The sequence below is a fragment of the Pristis pectinata genome, chromosome 1 (assembly GCF_009764475.1).
Source record: "Pristis pectinata isolate sPriPec2 chromosome 1, sPriPec2.1.pri, whole genome shotgun sequence".
Classification (NCBI taxonomy): domain Eukaryota; kingdom Metazoa; phylum Chordata; class Chondrichthyes; order Rhinopristiformes; family Pristidae; genus Pristis; species Pristis pectinata.
In genome coordinates this window covers 7,438,255-7,456,539 of record NC_067405.1, presented here as the reverse complement: position 1 = coordinate 7,456,539, position 18,285 = coordinate 7,438,255, and positions in this window count along the sequence as shown.

Sequence of the window (18,285 nt, the reverse complement as noted above, 5' to 3'; positions counted from 1 at the left end):
GGTCTGGCTTCCTTGTCTACTTGTTATTACCTATTTTTAACTACGCACTGGGTGCTTTGCGACCTTTGAATAAGAACTAAATGCCTGATTGTGTAAGTTAGTTAGAAATTTCTTCTACTCCAGTAAACAGTCTGAGTGCAGGAAGGCCCAAAGCCTGAGGCCTGATGGTTTTCTTGGAACTTGGGTCTCAAATGAATTAGCCTGGTGAATTGGCAGTGCACAGTGTTAGGGCTCTGGATGAATCATAGAATCATACAGCACAGAAGTGAGCCCTTTCTACCCCTCTTAACCATGCCGACCAAGGTGCCTATGTATGCACATCTCATTAGCATCAGTCCTGCATCTCTCTATGCCTTTCCCCTCTAAGTCCAAATGCCTTTTAAACTTTGTAATTGTATCAGCCTCCACCATGTCCTCTGGCAGCTCATTCCATAGAACGATAAAACCATAGAACAATACAGCACAATACAGCCCCTTCGGCCCACCATGTTGTGCCGACCTTCAAACCACACCTAAGAATATCTAACCCCTTCCTCCCACATATCCCTCTATCTTAAATTCCTCCATATGCTTATCTAACAATCTCTTGAACTTGTCCAATGTATCAGCCTCCACCACCACCCCAGGCAGCGCATTCCATGCACCAACCACTCTCTGGGTGAAAAACCTCCTTCTGACATCTCCCTTGAATTTCCCACCCATTACCTTAAAGCCATGCCCTCTTGTATTGAGCATTGGTGCCCTGGGAAAGAGGCGCTGGCTGTCCACTCTATCTATTCCTCTCAATATCTTGTATACCTCTATCATGTCTCCTCTCATCCTCCTCCTCTCCAATGAGTAAAGCCCTACCTCCTTTAGTCTCTCCTCATAATCTGTACTCTCCATTCCAGGCAGCATCCTGGTAAATCTCCTCTGCACCCTTTCCAACACCTCCACATCCTTCCTATAATGAGGCGACCAGAACTGGACACAGTACTTAGTGGCCTACCAGAAGTTTTGTAAAGCTGCATCATTGCTTTGCGGGCTCTTAAACTCGATCCACGACTTATGAAAGGCTAACCTCCCATAAGCTTTCTTAACTACCCTATCCACCTGTGAGGCAACTTTCAGTGATCTGTGGATATGAACCCCCAGATCCCTCCGCTCCTCCACACTGCCCAGAATCCTACCATTAACCTTGTACTCCGCCTTGGAGTTTGTCCTTCCGAAGTGTACTACCTCACACCTTCTCTGGATTGAACTCCATCTGCCAATTGTCAGCCCAGCTCTGCATCAAATCAATATCCCTCTGCAAACTTCGACAGTCCTCCAAACTATCCACAACACCACCGATCTTTGTGTCATCTGCAAACTTGCTAACCCAGCCTTCCACCCCCTCATCTAAGTCGTTAATAAATCTCACAAAAAGTAGAGGTCCCAGAACTGATCCCTGTGGGACACCACTAGTCACAGCCCTCCAATGCAAATGCACTCCCTCCACCACAACCCTCTGCTTTCTAAGGCAAGCCAATTCTGAATCCACACAGCCATGCCTCCCTGGATCCCTTGGCCTCTCATGACCTTCTGAAGAAGCCTACCATGTGGAACCTTTGACGACGTTTGACACCTTACTAAAATCCATGTAGTACCACATCCACTGCACTACCCTCAATCAATCTTCCTGGTCACCTCCTCAAAGAACCCTATCAGGCTTGTGAGGCAGGATCTTCCCTTCACAAAGCCATGCTGCTGTCCCTAATCAGTCCATGATTCTCTAAAATGCTCATAGATCCTATCTCTTAGAATCCTTTCTAGCAGCTTACCCACCACAGACGTAAGGATCACCGGTCTGTAATTCCCTGGACTATCCCTACTATTTTTTTTGAATAAGGGGACAACATTCGCCACCCTCCAATCCTCCGGCACCATCTCTGTGGAAAACGAGGGCTCAAAGATCCTAACAAACAGTTCAGCAATCTCCTCCCATGCCTCATGAAGCAGCCTGGGGAATATTCCGTCAGGCCCCGGGAACTTATCTGTCCTAATATTTTCTAACAACTCCAACACATCCTCTCTCTTAATATCTACATACTCTAGAACATTACCCTCACCACACTGTCTTCAGCATCATCAAGACCCCTCCCCTTGTGAATACTGAAGACAAGTATTAATGAGAACCTCACCACTTCCACAGCTTCCAGGCACATCCTCCCACCTTTGTCTCTAATCGGATCTACCTTTACCCGAGCTATCCTGTACGAGAAAAAAGCCTTGGGATTCTCCTTAACCCTACTCGCCAAAGCCTTTTCGTGTCCCCTTCTCGGTCTCCTCAGCCCTTTCTTGTTCCTTCCTTGCTACTCTATATTCCTCACGAGCCCTGTCCGATCCTTGTTGCTTACACCTTATGTACGCTGCTGCCTTCTTCCTAACTAGTTGTTCCACCTCTCTCATCACCCACGATTCCTTCACCCTACCACTCCTTCTCTGCCTCACCGGGATAAATTTATCCCTAACATCCTGCAAAAGATCTCTGAACATCGACCACATCTCCACAGTACATTTCCCAATTTACAATCTCAAATTCTCGCCTTATAGCCTCATAATTTGCCTTTCCCTAATTAAATATCTTCCCGTCCTCTTTGCTCCTATCCCTGTCCATGACAATTCTAAAGGTTATGGAGCAATGGTCACTGTCCCCCAAATGCTCACCCACCGATAGATCTGTCACCTGTCCTGGTTCATTACCTAAAACTAAATCTAATATGGCATTGCCTCTAGTCGGCCTGTCAACATACTGTGACAGGAATCCGTCCTGGACACACTTAACAAACTGCGCCCTGTCTAAACCTTTGGCACTAAGTAGGTGCCAATCAATATTTGGAAAGTTGAAGTCTCCCATTATAATAACCCTGTTATTTTCGCATCTTTCCAAAAACTGCCTCCCAATCTGCTCCTCAGTATCCCTACTGCTACCAGGGGGCCTATAGAATACTCCCAGGATGGTAACTGCCCTTTCTTGTTCTTAACTTCCACCCGTATTGACTCTAGAGAGGATCCTTCTACATTATCCACCCTTTCTGCAGCAGTAACAGTGTCCCTGACCAGTATCGCCACCCCACCTCCTCTTCTCCCCCCCTCTCCCTATCCCTTTTAAAACACTGAAAACCAGGAATATTCAATATCCATTCCTGTCCCGATGTCAGCCATGTTTCTGTAATAGCCACAATTTCATAGTCCCAAGTACTTATCCAAGCTCTCAGTTCACCCCCCTTATTTCTGATGCTTCTTGCATTTAAGTAAATGCACTTTAGCCCACTTTAGCCTAATTTTATAGCCTGTACTCTGCTTCTTCTTCCTCAAAGCCTCTCTACCTGTCAGATCTGACTCTTCCCCATCCCCTTCTTCCTCTGACCTACTCCTCCGGTTCCCTTCCCCCTCGCAATCTAGTTTAAACCCTCCTGAGCCACCCCAGCAAACGTGGCTGCAAGGATGTTGGCCCCCCTCAGGTTCGGGTGTAACCCGTCCTCTCTGTGCAGGTCCACCTTCCCCAGAAGAGATCCCAATGATCCAAAATCTAAAACCTTCCCTCCTGCACCAACTCTCAGCAACACATTTATTTGCCATCTCCTCCTATTCCTACCTTCACTATCATGTGGCACTGGCAGCAATCCAGAGATCGCTACCCTTGAGGTCCTGTTCTTCAGCCTTCTGCCTAGCTCACTAAACTCACTTTTCAGGACCTCATCCCTTTTCCCATCTATGTCGTTGGTACCAACATGAACCACGACTTCTGGCTGTTCTCCCTCCCGCTCTAGAATCCTGTGGACCCGATCAGTGACATCCCGGACTCTGGCACCTGGGAGGCAACATACCATCCGGGATTCACGCTCACTGCTACAGAACCTCTATCTGTTTCCCTGACTATCGAGTCTCCTATCACTACTGCCTTCCTCTTCTCCTCCCTTCCCTTCTGAGCAGCAGGACCGGTCCCAGTGCCATAGACCTGGCTACTGCCGCTAGGCCCCGGCAGGTCATCTCCCTCAACAGCCTCCAAAGCGGAAAACCTGTGATTGAGGGGAACAGCCTCCGGGGTCCTCTCCAATATCCACCTGTTCATTTTCCTTTTCCCTCCCCTGACAGTCACCATTCTATCTACTTCCAGTAGTACCTGATCTAAGGGGGGGGGTGGGGGGTGACCATCTCTTATGTACATTGTCTACATAACTCTCCCCCCTCCCTGATGCTGCGCAGTGTTTGAAGCTGCAACTCCAGCCCATCGATTGTGAACGAAGTTGCTCCAGCCTCAAGCACTTACTGCAGATGTGGCCATCATGGACCGCAGCAAAGTCCACGAGCTCCCACATCAAGCAGCTGCAGCACACCACCATGTCCTCCATCTGAACTAATTCTTTTCTCCCCCTAGTTTTTCCTACCTAAAAATTTATAACAGATAACAGGTAGACCTTACCTTTACCTACCTACCAGCTACTCCCCTGCCTTGCCCCTTTACGCCCTAAGCCCCTTGAGCCAAAGCCCAACCACTCCGCTGCCCGCTCCGACGCTGCCCGCTGGATATGGCCGTTTGCTTCTTAAACTGCCTGCGCCTTACCTGCCGACGTCACGTGCCTGCGCAGTCCAGCCCCCACTATTCCCAATTAAAACTTGTAAACAACTTAAAAAGAATCTTATAAAAACTAACCCTTATAGTAAAAACCCTATTAAACAAAAAGAAAAAACTTATCTGCTTCGAAGTCCCGACGTCTTCCGAAGCAAAACCCACGAGTCCAGATAACCATCACCCTCTGTGTGGAAAACTCACCCCAAATATCTGCTTTAAATTTCTCCCCTCTCACTTTAAAACCTGTGCCCTCTAGTTCTAGACTCCCTCTGGGAAGATCTTGGACTGGTGACCTGGCGAGATCTAAAAAATAAAAACCTTAAAACAGAAATTTGAGATATCAGGTTGGTGATTGTACTTTGTTATATTGAGAAGACATTCTTTAACTCAATAGCTCCAGTCTCCTCCAACCTTTCAACATTCCTAGGAGCTCTAAGGCTAAATGCCCTTTGGAGTGTGGTATAATCAGATATCCGTAGAACAGAGGAGAACAGCAGAGGAACAGGCCCTTCAGCCCACAATGTCTGTGCAATGTCATAGCATGATGCTATGATGGGTTCAGCTCTTGGCCTGTTTTGAGTTAGTTAAAGATTGGAACATTCCAGTTACATTCAACACAACATCTCTAATGCAGGGATTAGCAAAATCAATTTACATGTGATCAATAGCTGGTGACTCCTGTGCAAAGGAGCAGTGATTACAGGACAAAGTCAGGATCTGGGTACACCGTGAGGTTTTCAATGGTTGTGTGTCCTGCCAACACTCGTCAATCAGCCTCAATGGATGGCTATTTGAGTGAGACAGCTCAGGGGTCATGGAGGTATACTTCCACCCAGACCTGGCACCTTCTGGAGAGAAAGTAAAGCTGGGACAAGAGATGAGCATGAGGAGAAACTTGTCTTAAATTGGGTTCCTAACCAAGTGAGCTGTAACCCCTGAAGATATCCCTGTCAGGTTTCACATCCTGATGCTATGAAAATGGCCAGAAGACAAATAGACTTGTACAGAAACAGCACTTCTTCAAGTGTTTAATTTATTTCTGAAAGTGTCTAATTATAATGTAGGTGCTAAGTTATTTGTAAATATCGATGTTATTTTATGTGCTTGTTTGACTGGAAATAAATATTGGTAAATTTAAATTGGTAAATTGGTTTCTTATTGTTGCATGTACCGAGGTACAGGAAAAAACTTTGTTTTGTATGACATCCATACAGATCATTTCATTACATTTCATCACATTGAGGTAGTACAAGGGAAAAGCAATAACAGAATGCAGAGTAAAGTGTTACAGTTACATAGAAAGTGCAGTGCAGGCAGACAATAAGGTGCAAGGTCATAACGAGGTAGATTGTGACTTCAAGAGTCTATCTTCTCATACTAAGAGACCGTTCAATAGTCTTATAACAGCGGATAGAAGCTGTCCGTGAGCCTGGTGGTACGTGCTTTCAGGCGTTTGTATCTTCTGTCCGATGGGAGGGGGGAGAGGAGAGGATGTCTGGGATGGGAGGGGTCCTGGATTATGTTGGCTGCTTTACTGAGGCAGCAAGAAGTGTATTCAGAGGTGACAAATAAGGTGACAAGTCACTAGTGAGCTTTCTTTAATCCCCTTAAATGCTAAGCAAATGCCGGAGTCATCCAGATGATGGGTGTTGACCCGAAATGTTGACTGTGGATTTCTCTCCAAAGATAATGCCTGACCTGCTGAGTTCCTCCAGCACTTTTATGTTGCTCCTACTGTTTCCTGTTCTTTATCCACAGCCCTGCAAAAATTTCATTTTTAAATACAGAGAAATTGCTCTTTGAAAGGAATATACTTCTGCAATCCTTTCAGACAGTTCAGTCCAAATCAAAATTCCATGCATAAAAACATTTGTCCTTCTCTGTCCACTTGAACTTTGGGAATTATCTGATCTCTGTGTGTTCTGGTAAGTCTGTATCCTACCACCGGAATTAAAACAGAAAGGGATGGAAAGATTTAGCAGGTCTGGGAGACACAAGAAATTCTGCAGATGCTGGAATCTGGAGCAATACACAAAAAGTGCTGGAGGAACTCAGCAGGTCAGGCAGCATCCGTGGAGGGAAATAAACAGTCAACATTTCAGGCCGAGACCCTTCATCAGGACTGGAAAGGAAGAGGGCAGAAGCCAGAATAAGAAGATGGGGGGAGGGGGAGGAGCGCACGCAGGCGGGGGATAGGTGAGTCCAGGTGAGAGGCAAGTCCAGGTGAAGGGAGAAGGTAGGTGGGTGGGGGAGGGGGAGAAGATGTAAGAAGCTGAGAGGTGATAAGTAGAAGAAGCGAAGGGCTGAAGAAGAAGGAATCCGGTTGGAGAGGGCAGTGGACCAAGAAATAAAGGATGGCCGAGGGGAGGGGAGGAGATGGGCAGGTCATCAAGGCGGGAGAAGGGAGCCATGGGAATAAGGGAAGAAAAAGGAGTGGGGGTGGAGAAAAAGAAGGGGTGGGGTTACCGGAAGTTAGAGAAATCGATGTTGAGGCCATCAGGTTGGAGACTCCCAAGGCGGAACATGAGGTGTTGTTCCTCCAACCTGCGTCTGGCCTCAACGTGGCAGTAGGGGAGGCCGTGGATAGACATGTCAGTGTGGGAGTGGGATGTGGAATTGCAGTGGGTGGCCACCGGGAGGTCCTGGCTGTTGCAGCAGACGGAACGAAGGTGCTCAACGGTCAGGGAGCATGTGTGGACAGAGATAATACTGAGTTACATCAGAACCTTCCAGGGATTGAAAAGAAAAAAAATCTGCAGACACTGGAAATCAGAAGCAAAAAGAGAAACTGCACTATACCTTCTGCAGGCCAGCCAACGTCCAGTCAACATCTGGTCCTGATGCGAGGTTTCGTCCTGAAACATCAACAATTCCTTTCAAACTTCCTTCTCAAACTTCGTTCTCAGACTCCCGGTAACTGCTCTCCCTCTGGCCCTTTTCCATTATTTTTCCTTTTAATCTCTCCTCCTGATCCAACTGGACCCCATGTCTTTCCTCTCCCCCATCCCTCTCCCTCTCCATCTGCACAACACCCACACACTCCTCCCACCGGTTCCCCTCCCCACCTCCCTCCCTCTATTCCATGACCCACTGTCCTCTCCTATCAGATTCTATCATCTTCAACCCTTTGTCACTTCTTTATCAATCACCTCCCAACTTCTGACATCATTCCCACCCTCACCTGGATCCACCTATTATCTGTCAGCTCTTGCTCCACCCCTTCTCCCCACCTTTTTATACTGGCTGTCTCCCGTCTTTCTTTCCAGACCTGGTGAAGAGTCTCGACCCAAAACATCGACTGTCCATTTCCCTCCACAGACATTGCTCGACCCATTGGGACTGGAATTGGTTTATTATTGTCACTTGTACCGAGGTACAGTGAAAAACCTGTCTTGCATACCTTTCGTACAGATCAATTCATTACAACAGTGTACTGAGGTAGTACAAGGTAAAACAATACAGAATGCAGAGTAAAGTGTCACAGCTACAGAGAAAGTGCAGCATAGGTAGACTAAGGTGCAAGGTCATAACAAGGTAGTTTGTGAGGTCAAGAGTCCAATCTTATTGCACTAGCGAACCATTTAATTGTCTTATAACAGTGGGATAGAAGCTGTCCTTGAGCCGGTGGCACGTGCTTTCAAGCATTTGTATCTTCTGCCTGATGGGAGAGGGGAAGAAGAGAGAATGTCCGGGGTGGATGGGGTCTTTGATTATGCTGGCTGCTTTATTGAGGCAGCAAGAAGTATAGGAAGAGTTTATGGAGGGGAGGCTGGTTTTGGTGATGTGCTGAGCTGTGTCCACAACTCTCTGCAGTTTCTTGCAGTCAAGGACAGAGCAGTTGCCATACCAAGCTGTGATGAATCCAGATAAGATGCTTTCTATGGTGCATCGATAAAAAGTTGGTGAGGGTCAAAGGGGACACGCCAAATTTCTTTAGCATCCTGAAGAATTAGAGGCACTGGTGAGCTTTCTTGGCCTTGGCGTCTACATGATTTGACCAGGACAGGCTATTGATGATGTTCACTCCTAGAAACTTGAAGCTCTCAACCCTCTCGACCACAGCACCATTGATGTAGACAGGTGCATGTACACAGCCCCCCTTCCTGAAGTCAGTGACCAGCTCTTTTCTGACATTGAGGGAAAGGTTGTTGTCATGAAACCATGTCACTAAGCTCTCATCTCCTTCCTGTGCTCCCACTCATCAGCCCACTATGGTGATAGCATCTGCAAACTTGTAGATGGAGTTGGAGCAGAATCTGGCCACGCCCTTATGAGTGTATGGGGAGTATAGGGGGCTGAGGACGCAGCCTTGTGGGAACCATTGTTGAGAATAATTGCACAGGAGATGTTGCTGCCTGTCTTTACTGATTGCGGTCTGTTGGTCAGAACGTCAAGGATCCAGTTGCAGAGGGAGGTGTTGAGTCCCAGGTCTCAGAGTTTGGTGACGTGTTTGCTTGGAATTATAGTATTGAAGGCAGAGCTATAGTCCATAAACAATAGTCTAACATAGGTGTCTTTACTGTCCAGATGCTCCAGAGCTAAGTGTAGGGCCAGGGAGATGGCGTCCGCCATAGACCTGTTTCGACAGTAGGTGAATTGCAGTGGGTCGAGGTTGTCTGGGAGGCTGGAGCTGATGTGTGCCATGACCAGCCTCTCGAAGCACTTCACGATCGTGGATATCAGAACCACCGGTCAGTTGTCATTAAGGCACGTTACCTTGTTTTTCTTAGGTACTGGGATGATAGTGGTCTTCTTAAAGCAGGAGGGAACCTCAGGTTGAAGCAGGAAGAGGTTAAAAATCTCTGCAAATACCCCTGCCAGCTGATCTGCACGGGATCTGAGGACACGGCCAGGGATACCGTCCAGGCCAGATTCTTTCCTCGGGTTCACTCTCCGGAAGACTGATCTTACATCCTCAGTGGTGACTATGGTTTCAGGTGGAGGCTGTTGAGATGGGTGGTGATATACCAATCCCCTTCTGTTCAAAGCGTGCATAGAATGCATTAAGCTCAATGGGAAGGGATGCACTGTTGTCAGCAATGCTGCCTGACTTTGTTGTAGCCCGTTATAGCATGTAAGCCCTACCACAACTGACAGTTGGTCTGGGACTCAATTTTGGACTGATATTGTTTCTTGGCATCTCTGATAGCTTTACGGAGGTCGTATCTTGATCTCTTGTGAAGGCCAGGGTCACCTGATTTCAATGCTGCAGTCCTAGACTTCAGTAGGGAGTGGATCTCCTGGTTCATCCATGGTTTCCAGTTTGGGGACAACCTGATTGTCCTCTTTGGTACACACTTTCGTCCAGCAGACTGTTTGCTGCTCCAGATCCCAGCATCGTCAGTCTCTTGTGTCTCCAGGCAACATCTCAATCACTAGCATGCTTGTCCTACTCCAGGAGTGTGTGCAGTGCAGTTATTGCGGCTTAAGGCAAAGGTCTGAAAAAGAAACTCTCAGCTGGTCGGGCAGTGTCTGTGGAGAGGGGAAGCAGTGTCAAGGCTCTTCTTCAGGTCATCTACTCTCTCAGTGCAGGTAGAACATAGAACAGTACAGCACAGGAACAGGCCCTTTGGCCCACAATGTCTGTGCTGACCATGATGCCAAATTAAACTAAATCTCTTCTGCCTGTACATGATCCATAGACCTCCATTCCCTGCATATTCATGTGTCTATCTAACTGCCTCTTAAATGGCACTATCTGCTTTCACTGCCACCCCCGGTAGCCGTTCCAGGCACCCACCACACTCTGTGTAAAATACTTGCCCCACACATCTCCTTTAAGCTTTCCCCCTCTCACCTTAAATGCATGTCCTCTAGTATTTGGCATTTCTACCCTGGGAAAAAGATTCTGGCTGTCTACCCAATCTGTGCCTCTTATAATTTTGTAAACTTCGATCAGGTCTCCCCTCAGCCTCCAACACTCAAAACAACACAAGTTTGTCCAACCTCTCCTTGTAGCTCATACCCTCTAATCCAGGCAGCATCCTGTTGAACTTCTTTTGCACCCTTTCCAAAGCCTCCACATTCTTCTTGCAACAGGGCGACCAATACTCCCAATACTTTGCACCCAATACTCCAAACGCAGCCTAAGCAAAGTTTAACATAGATGAAACTTGTATACTCCGTAACCTTTGAAAGCAAGCATGCCATAAGCCTTCTTTACCACCCTATTTGCGTGGCCATTTTCAGGCAGCTATTTACTTGGACCCCAAGATCCCTCTGTACATCAGTGCTATCTGATCTGCTGAGAGTTTCCAGACACTTTCTGCTTTGTTACAGTTATAAGTGAACTGTTCATTTGAAATATTCATCCAGGACCCTTCCTTCCAACTGAAAGGTGATGTTAAAATCTTTCATGTTGTTTTTTAAGAAACGTAGGTGTGTTGTCCCTGGGTCACGGCCTTTCTACTGTAACACGTATCATTGGTGTTGACATTTGCTTCTCCCATCTGTGCTCAAGTGGTTATGTAGCTGTGCTAAACTCTCAGAAATTCTTTGCTAATGTACTCCATTCAATACAGAAGAGGTGACCACCTCACTATCTTGTCAATGTTTTTCCTTTGCGGAATGTGGATATCATTGGCGGGGTCAGTGCCAGTGTCACGAACCAGCAACAAAAGAAACACACTGAGCATGATTCAGTGTTAAAAACTATTTTATTAATCACTACTTATGATAATACGTAAAATAAAAGTAAAAATGTTAATATGTTAGAATTCAAAAATGTTAAACCTTGAACGTTAACCCCAAAACTAAACTCTTCGTGTGTGTGTGTGGCAAAGTCCAAAACTCCCAGTTCCAGAATGGTTCTTAAAGTTCAGTTCCGCAAGCCATAAGGTGAAACATGAGCAAGGGCTTCTTCAACAACCACCGTTGTCAGAAGATAAGACGTAGACGTAAAGAAACAGAGATAGTACATACGAAATCCAAATGTTCCACAATGGAACCCAAACGACACTTCAGTGTTTACTCGGTAGTGACTTCCTCACCCCGAAAAGCATCCGAATTGTGGTCGTCCACACACAAATACCTGTTTCCTTCTACAGGTCAGCAACAAAGTGAACTCCACCGGATTACTTCCAACTTCCATACATGGATTTCAGTGGCAGACACAGTTATTGTTTCTCATCCATGGATAGAGAAAACTAGCAGGCTGGTGTCTCTCTCCCTTCTCTCTCTCTCTCTCCTTCTTCTTCTTCTGACATCTACAACGTCATTCCGTCCTTTATCTTCTATTGACGTAAGCACGCCCCACACACACATACACACACACTCTCTACCTTAAAGGGACTTTCACTGAGTCCGTAACAGCCAGCATTTATTGTCCATCCTAACTGTAGCTGAATGAAGGAGACCCACACTTGTACTTGCAGGTTGAGTTGGTGGTAAGGAAGGCAAATGCAATGTTAACGTTCATTTTGCAAGGACCAGAATATAAAAGCAAGGATGTACTGCTGAGGCTTTATAAGATGTTGGTCAGACTGCATTTGGAATATTGTAAGCAATTTTGGGCTCCGTATCTAAGGAAGGATGTGCTGGCCCTGGAAAGGGTCCAGAGGAAATTCACAGGAATGAGCCCAGGAATGAAAGGCTTAACATATGAGGAGTGTTTGATGTCTCTGGGCCTGTACACAATGGAGTTCAGAAGGATAAGGGGGGGATTTCATTGAAACCCACCGGATACTGAAAGGCCTGGATAGAGTGGATGTGGAGAGGATGTTTCCATCAGTGGGAGAGTCTAGGATCCGAGGGCACAGACTCAGAATAAAGGGACGTCCCTTTAGAACTGAGATGAGGAGGAATTTCTTTAGCCAGAAGGTGGTGAATCTGTGGAATTTGTTGCCACAGACGGCTGTGGAGACCAAGTCACTGGGTGTATTTAAGGCAGAGATTGATAGGTTCTTGATTGGTAAGGGAGTTTAAGGGTTACGGGGAGAAGGCAGGAGAATGGGGTTGAAAAAAATCAGCCATGATTGAATGATGGAGCAGACTTGATGGGCCAAATGGCCTAATTTTTCTCCTATAACTTATGGTCTTTTGATGGGTTTGGAGCCACATGTGAGCCAGACCAAGTAAGGGAAATAGATTTTCTTCCTGAAGGATATCATAATCCAGCAGCTTCATACGTTAGTGATATCAGGTCTTAATTCAGGTTTGTTGAACAGCTAGAATTTTAAAAATTCCCAGCTGTAGTGGTGGGATCAGTGGTTCAGGATGTTTCTTTCCTAAATTAACCGCTCTGTCAGTGAATTCAGTCGTTGCACTTCTTGCAGAAATGACTGCACAACAAAATGTCCTCAAATGATTCAAGCTACAATATAAACACCAACATCCTGTAACCTTTCCGCCATTTGCTCTTCTGATTGCACCATCCTTCGGGGTCAGGCAGCTGATGATGGTACTTGCTGTCAAACTGAATAGGTATTTTGGTCAGCAACCAGTAGGTGGCTCTTTCTTCCACTGAGCAAAGTCCCATTCAGTTCTGCACCATGAAAACATAGGAGACTACAGATGCTGGAATTTGGAGCAAGGAACATGCTGCTGGAGGAGCTCAGCCGGTCAGGCAGCATCTGCGCTGGGAATCAGAATCAAAATCAGATTTATTATCACTGACATATGACATGAAATTTGTGGTTTGCACAGCAGTTCAGTGCAAAGACAAAAAAATTAAGATATTTGTATATTAGTCACATGTACATCGAAACATACAGTGAAATGTGTCTTTTTGCATGACTGAGAATGTGCTGGGGGCAACCCGCAAGTGTCACCATGCTTCTGGCACCAACACAGCACGCCCACAGCTCCTAACCTGTACGTCTTTGAAATGTGAGAGGAAACCAGAGCACCCAGAGGAAACCCACGCAGACACGGGGAGAACGTACAAACTCCTTACAGGCAGTGGCAGGAATTGAACCCAGGTCGCTGGCGCTGTAATAGCGTTACGCTAACCATTAGAAAAATAAATAAATAGTTTAAAAAAAAAGAATAACAAGATAGTGTTCATAGGTTCATGGACTGCTCAGAAATCTGATGGCAGAGGGGAAGAAGCTATTCCTGAAACGTTGAGTGGGGGTCTTCAGGCTCCTGTACCTCCTCCCCTATGGTAGTAATGAGAAGAGGGCATGTCCGGATGGTGAGGGTCCTTGGTGATGGATGCCGCCTTCTTGAGGCACCACCTCTTGAAGATGTCCTTGATGGTGGGGAGGGTTGTGTCTGTGATGGAGCTGGCTGAGTCTACAATCCTCCGCAGCCTCTTGCGATCCTGTGCATTAAAGCTTCCACCCCTTTCTCTGGGCTTAAAACGTCGACTGTCCAGTTCCCACTACAGATGTACAGTACAGATGCAGACACGGTAGTGCAGCGGTTAGCGTAACGCTATTACAGCGCCAGTGACCCAGGTTCGATTCCCGCCGCTGTCTGTAAGGAGTTTGTACATTCTCCCCGTGTCTGCGTGGGTTTCCTCCGGGTGCTCCGGTTTCCTCTCACATTCCAAAGACGTACAGGTTAGGAAGTTGTGGGCATGCTATGTTGGCGCCGGAAGCGTGGCGACACTTGCGGGCTCCCCCCAGAATACTCTATGCAAAAGATGCATCTCACTGTGTGTTTCAATGTACATGTGACTAATAAAAATATCTTATCTTATCTTATCTAGATGCTGCCTGACCTGCTGAGTTCCTTCAATTGATCATTGTTTTTTCCAGTGTCTACACTAGTCCTGATAGTGGTTAAGATGTGTCGGGTAGTCTCACTGGAGCAAACATATCGGAGACTTTTTTCCTCTCTCTCAATCTTGCATTCGTGTTGTTATGTTTACTTTATCCTTTGTTTTGCACATTCAGAATCAAAATCAGAATCAGGTTTATTATCACTGACATATGTCATGAAATTTGTTGTTTCGTGGCCGCAGTACAGTGCAAGATATGACGTTATCATAAGTTACAAAAATAAATAAATGGTGCAAAAGCAAAGGAATAACGAGGTAGTGCTCATGGGTTCATGGACCGTTCAGAAATCTGATAGCTGAGGGGAAGAAGCTATTTCTGAATCATTGAGTGTTGGTCTTCAGGCTCCTGTACCTCCTCCCTGATGGTGGTAACGAGAAGGGGGCAGCAATCCTGTACATCGGAGCCTCCATACCAGGCTATGTTGCAACCAGGCAGAATGCTCTCCACCGTACATCAATAGAAAATTGTAAGAGTCCATTTTGACATACTAAATCTCCTCAAACTCCTAACGAAGTGGACCTGCCTGGTGTGCCTTCTTCATGATTACATCAATATCTAGGGCCCAGGATAGATCCTCCGAGATGTTGACGCCCAGGAACTTGAAGCTGCTCACCCTTTCCACCGCTGACCCCTCAATGACGAACAGTGTGTGCTCTCCCGACTTCCCCTTCATGAAATCCACAATCAATAACTTATGTTAATTTAAGTTTATGTTTGTCCTCGTCTTGTGATGTACTGAGCTGCTGCTGGAAAAAGCTAGTTTTCATGGCATTTATACCCTGTGAATGTATAGCTATGACAACAATAAACTTGAACTTGAACTTAGCCTGTGCCTAATATATGCCCCCAATGAGTGAAGCAGCACTGAAATTTAACATCCATAGTTGGCTCTAATAAGAAAATACATACACATAGAAATTCAAAAAGCTGAAAGCACATACCACCGGGCTCAAGGACAGCTTCCATCCCACTGTTATAATGCTGTTGAACAGACCTCTTGCATGATAAGATGGACTCTTGACCTCATTATCTATCTCATTATGGCCTTGCACCTTATTGTCTGCCTGCACTGCACTGTCTCTGCAGCTGTAACACTTTATTCTGCATTCTGTTATTGTTTTCCCTTGTACTACCTCAGTGCGCTGATATAGAACATAGAACATAGAATATACAGCACAGTACAGGCCCTTCGGCCCACAATGTTGTGCTGACATTTTATCCTATTTATCTAACCCTTCCCTCCCACATAGCCCTCCATTTCTCTATCACTCATGTGGCTATCTAAAAGTCTCTAAAATGTCCCTAATGTATCTGTCCCCACAACCTCTGCCGACAGTGCGTTCCATGCACCTACCACTCTCTGTGTAAAAAACTTATGTTATGGACTCAGTGAAAGTCCCTTTAAGATAGAGAGTGTGTGTGTATGTGTGTGTGGGGCGTGCTTACGTCAATAGAAGATAAAGGACGTAATGACGTTGTTGAAGAAGGCAGAAGAAGAAGAAGGAGAGAGAGAGAGAAGGGAGAGAGACACCAGCCTGCTTGTTTTCTCTATCGATGGATGAGAAACAATAACTGTGTCTGCCACTGAAATCCATGTATGGAAGTTGGAAGTAATCCGGTGGAGTTCACTTTGTTGCTGACCTGTAGAAGGAAACAGGTATTTGTGTGTGGACGACCACGGTTCGGATGCTTTTCGGGGTGAGGAAGTCACTACCGAGTAAACACTGAAGTGTCGTTTGGGTTCCATCGTACGAACATTTGGATTTCGTATGTACTCTCTCTATGTTTTTCTACATCTACATCTTATCTTCAGGACAACGGTGGTTGTTGAAGAAGCCCTTGCTCATGTTTCACCTTATGGCTTGCGGAACTGAACTTTAAGAACCATTCAGGACCTGGGAGTTTTGGACTTTGTCACACACACACACGAAGAGTTTAGTTTTGGGGTTAACGTTCGAGGTTTAACATTTTTGAATTCTAACATACTAACATTTTTACTTTTATTTTACGTATTATCATAAGTAGTGATTAATAAAATAGTTTTTAACACTGAATCATGCTCAGTGTGTTTCTTTTGTTGCTGGTTTGTGACACTTACCTCTGACATCCGCCTTATACATTCCTCCAATCACTTTAAACTTAGGTCCCCTCGTGTTATCCATTTTTGCCCTAGGATAAAGTCTCTGACTCCACTCGATCTATGCCTCTTATCATCTTGTACACATTTATCAAGTTACCTCTCATCCTCCTTCTCTCCAAAGAGAAAAACGCCAACTCGCTCAACCTATCCTCATAAGACATGCTCTTCAATCCAGGCAGCATCCTGGTAAATCTCCTCTGCACCCTCTCTAAAGCTTCCACATCCTTCCTATAATGAGGCGACCAGAACTGAACACAATATTCCAAGTGTGGTCTAACCAGAGTTCTATAGAGCTGTAATCTTTATAGAGCTATAAGGAGAGATTGGACAAACTTGGATTGTTTTCCCTGGAGCGGTGGAGGCTGAGGGGAGACCTGATAGAAGTTTATAAAATTATGAGAGGCATAGATAGGGTAGACAGCCGAGAGACAGGGTCGAAATGTCTAATACTAGAGGGCATGCATTTAAGGTGAGAGAGGGAAATTTTTTACACAGAGTGTGGTGGGTGACTGGAATGCACCTGTCGGGGGTTGTGGTGGAGGTGCATATGATAGTGGTGTTTCAGAGGCTCTTAGACAGGCACATGAAGATACCGAGAATGGAGGGATATGGACCGTGTGCAGGCAGAAGGGATTAAGTTAATTCGAACGTGGAACACAGTACAGCACAGGAGCAGGCCATTTGGCCCATGATGTTATGCTGAACTAATTAAACTAGTAATTGAACACCGAACAAAACTAACTCCTTGGGAAAAAGAACATAGAACATAGAACGCTACAGCACAGTACAGGCCCTTCGGCCCACAATGTTGTGCCGACATTTTATCCTGCTCTAAGATCTATCTAACCCTTCCCTCCCACATAGCCCTCCATTTCTCTATCATTCATGTGTCTATCTAGAGTCTCCTAAATGTCCCTAATGTATCTGCCCCCACAACCTCTGCCGGCAGTGCGTTCCATGCACCCACCACCTGCCATCCCCCTTATACCTTCCTCCAATCACCTTAAAATTATGTCCCCCCCCCCCATGTTAACCATTTCCATCCTTGGAAGAAGTCTCTGACTGTCCACTCGATCTATGCCTCTTATCATCTTGTGCACCTCTATCAAGTCCCCTCATCCTCCTTCTCTCCAAAGAGAAACGCCCGAGCTCACTCAACCTATGGGGGCGAGGGCACCATTACAAAGACAAGCTTTTCCTAATGACTGAAATTTAAGGTAAAGAAATAGGCCATTTGGCCCATCGAGTCCATTTCCCAAGGTGGGTTACCGCCCGGTGGGGTACCACAGGTCAAGTTCACCTCTAGTGTTGAGGGATTCACTGAGTTCCAGTAGCTGCTAGTGATTGGGTGAAAATTGTTTTCCATTCATTCTTCTGCCAATTACCTCATCCCTGTACTCTGGTTATTAACCTTTTTACCAAGTCCTTCCTCCTCCCACCATCTTGGCTTTTCACGGTTATGGACACATCCATCAATTTTCCCCTCTGTTTCCTCTGCTCTAAAGGAAACAACCCAAGCCCTGTCAGTACTCCCTCCAATGTTCTGATCTTCCCAGACCCCGTTGTTCACGGGGAGAGGACACACATCATCAACTCCAGCCAAGTCAAGTCAAATTTACTGTCACGCGCATAAGTACGGTGAGGTACAGGTACAATGAAAAACTAGCTTGCAGCAGCATCACAGGCAGATAGGTACAGACAACACGCAGAATAAAAATTATGCAAGACAGAAAAAAGAGAGAAAAAAAGACTCTGCGAAAACAAGATCTTAATGCAAAAAACAAAACAAAATCGGAGACATGTCCACGGCAGTGCAAGAGGTG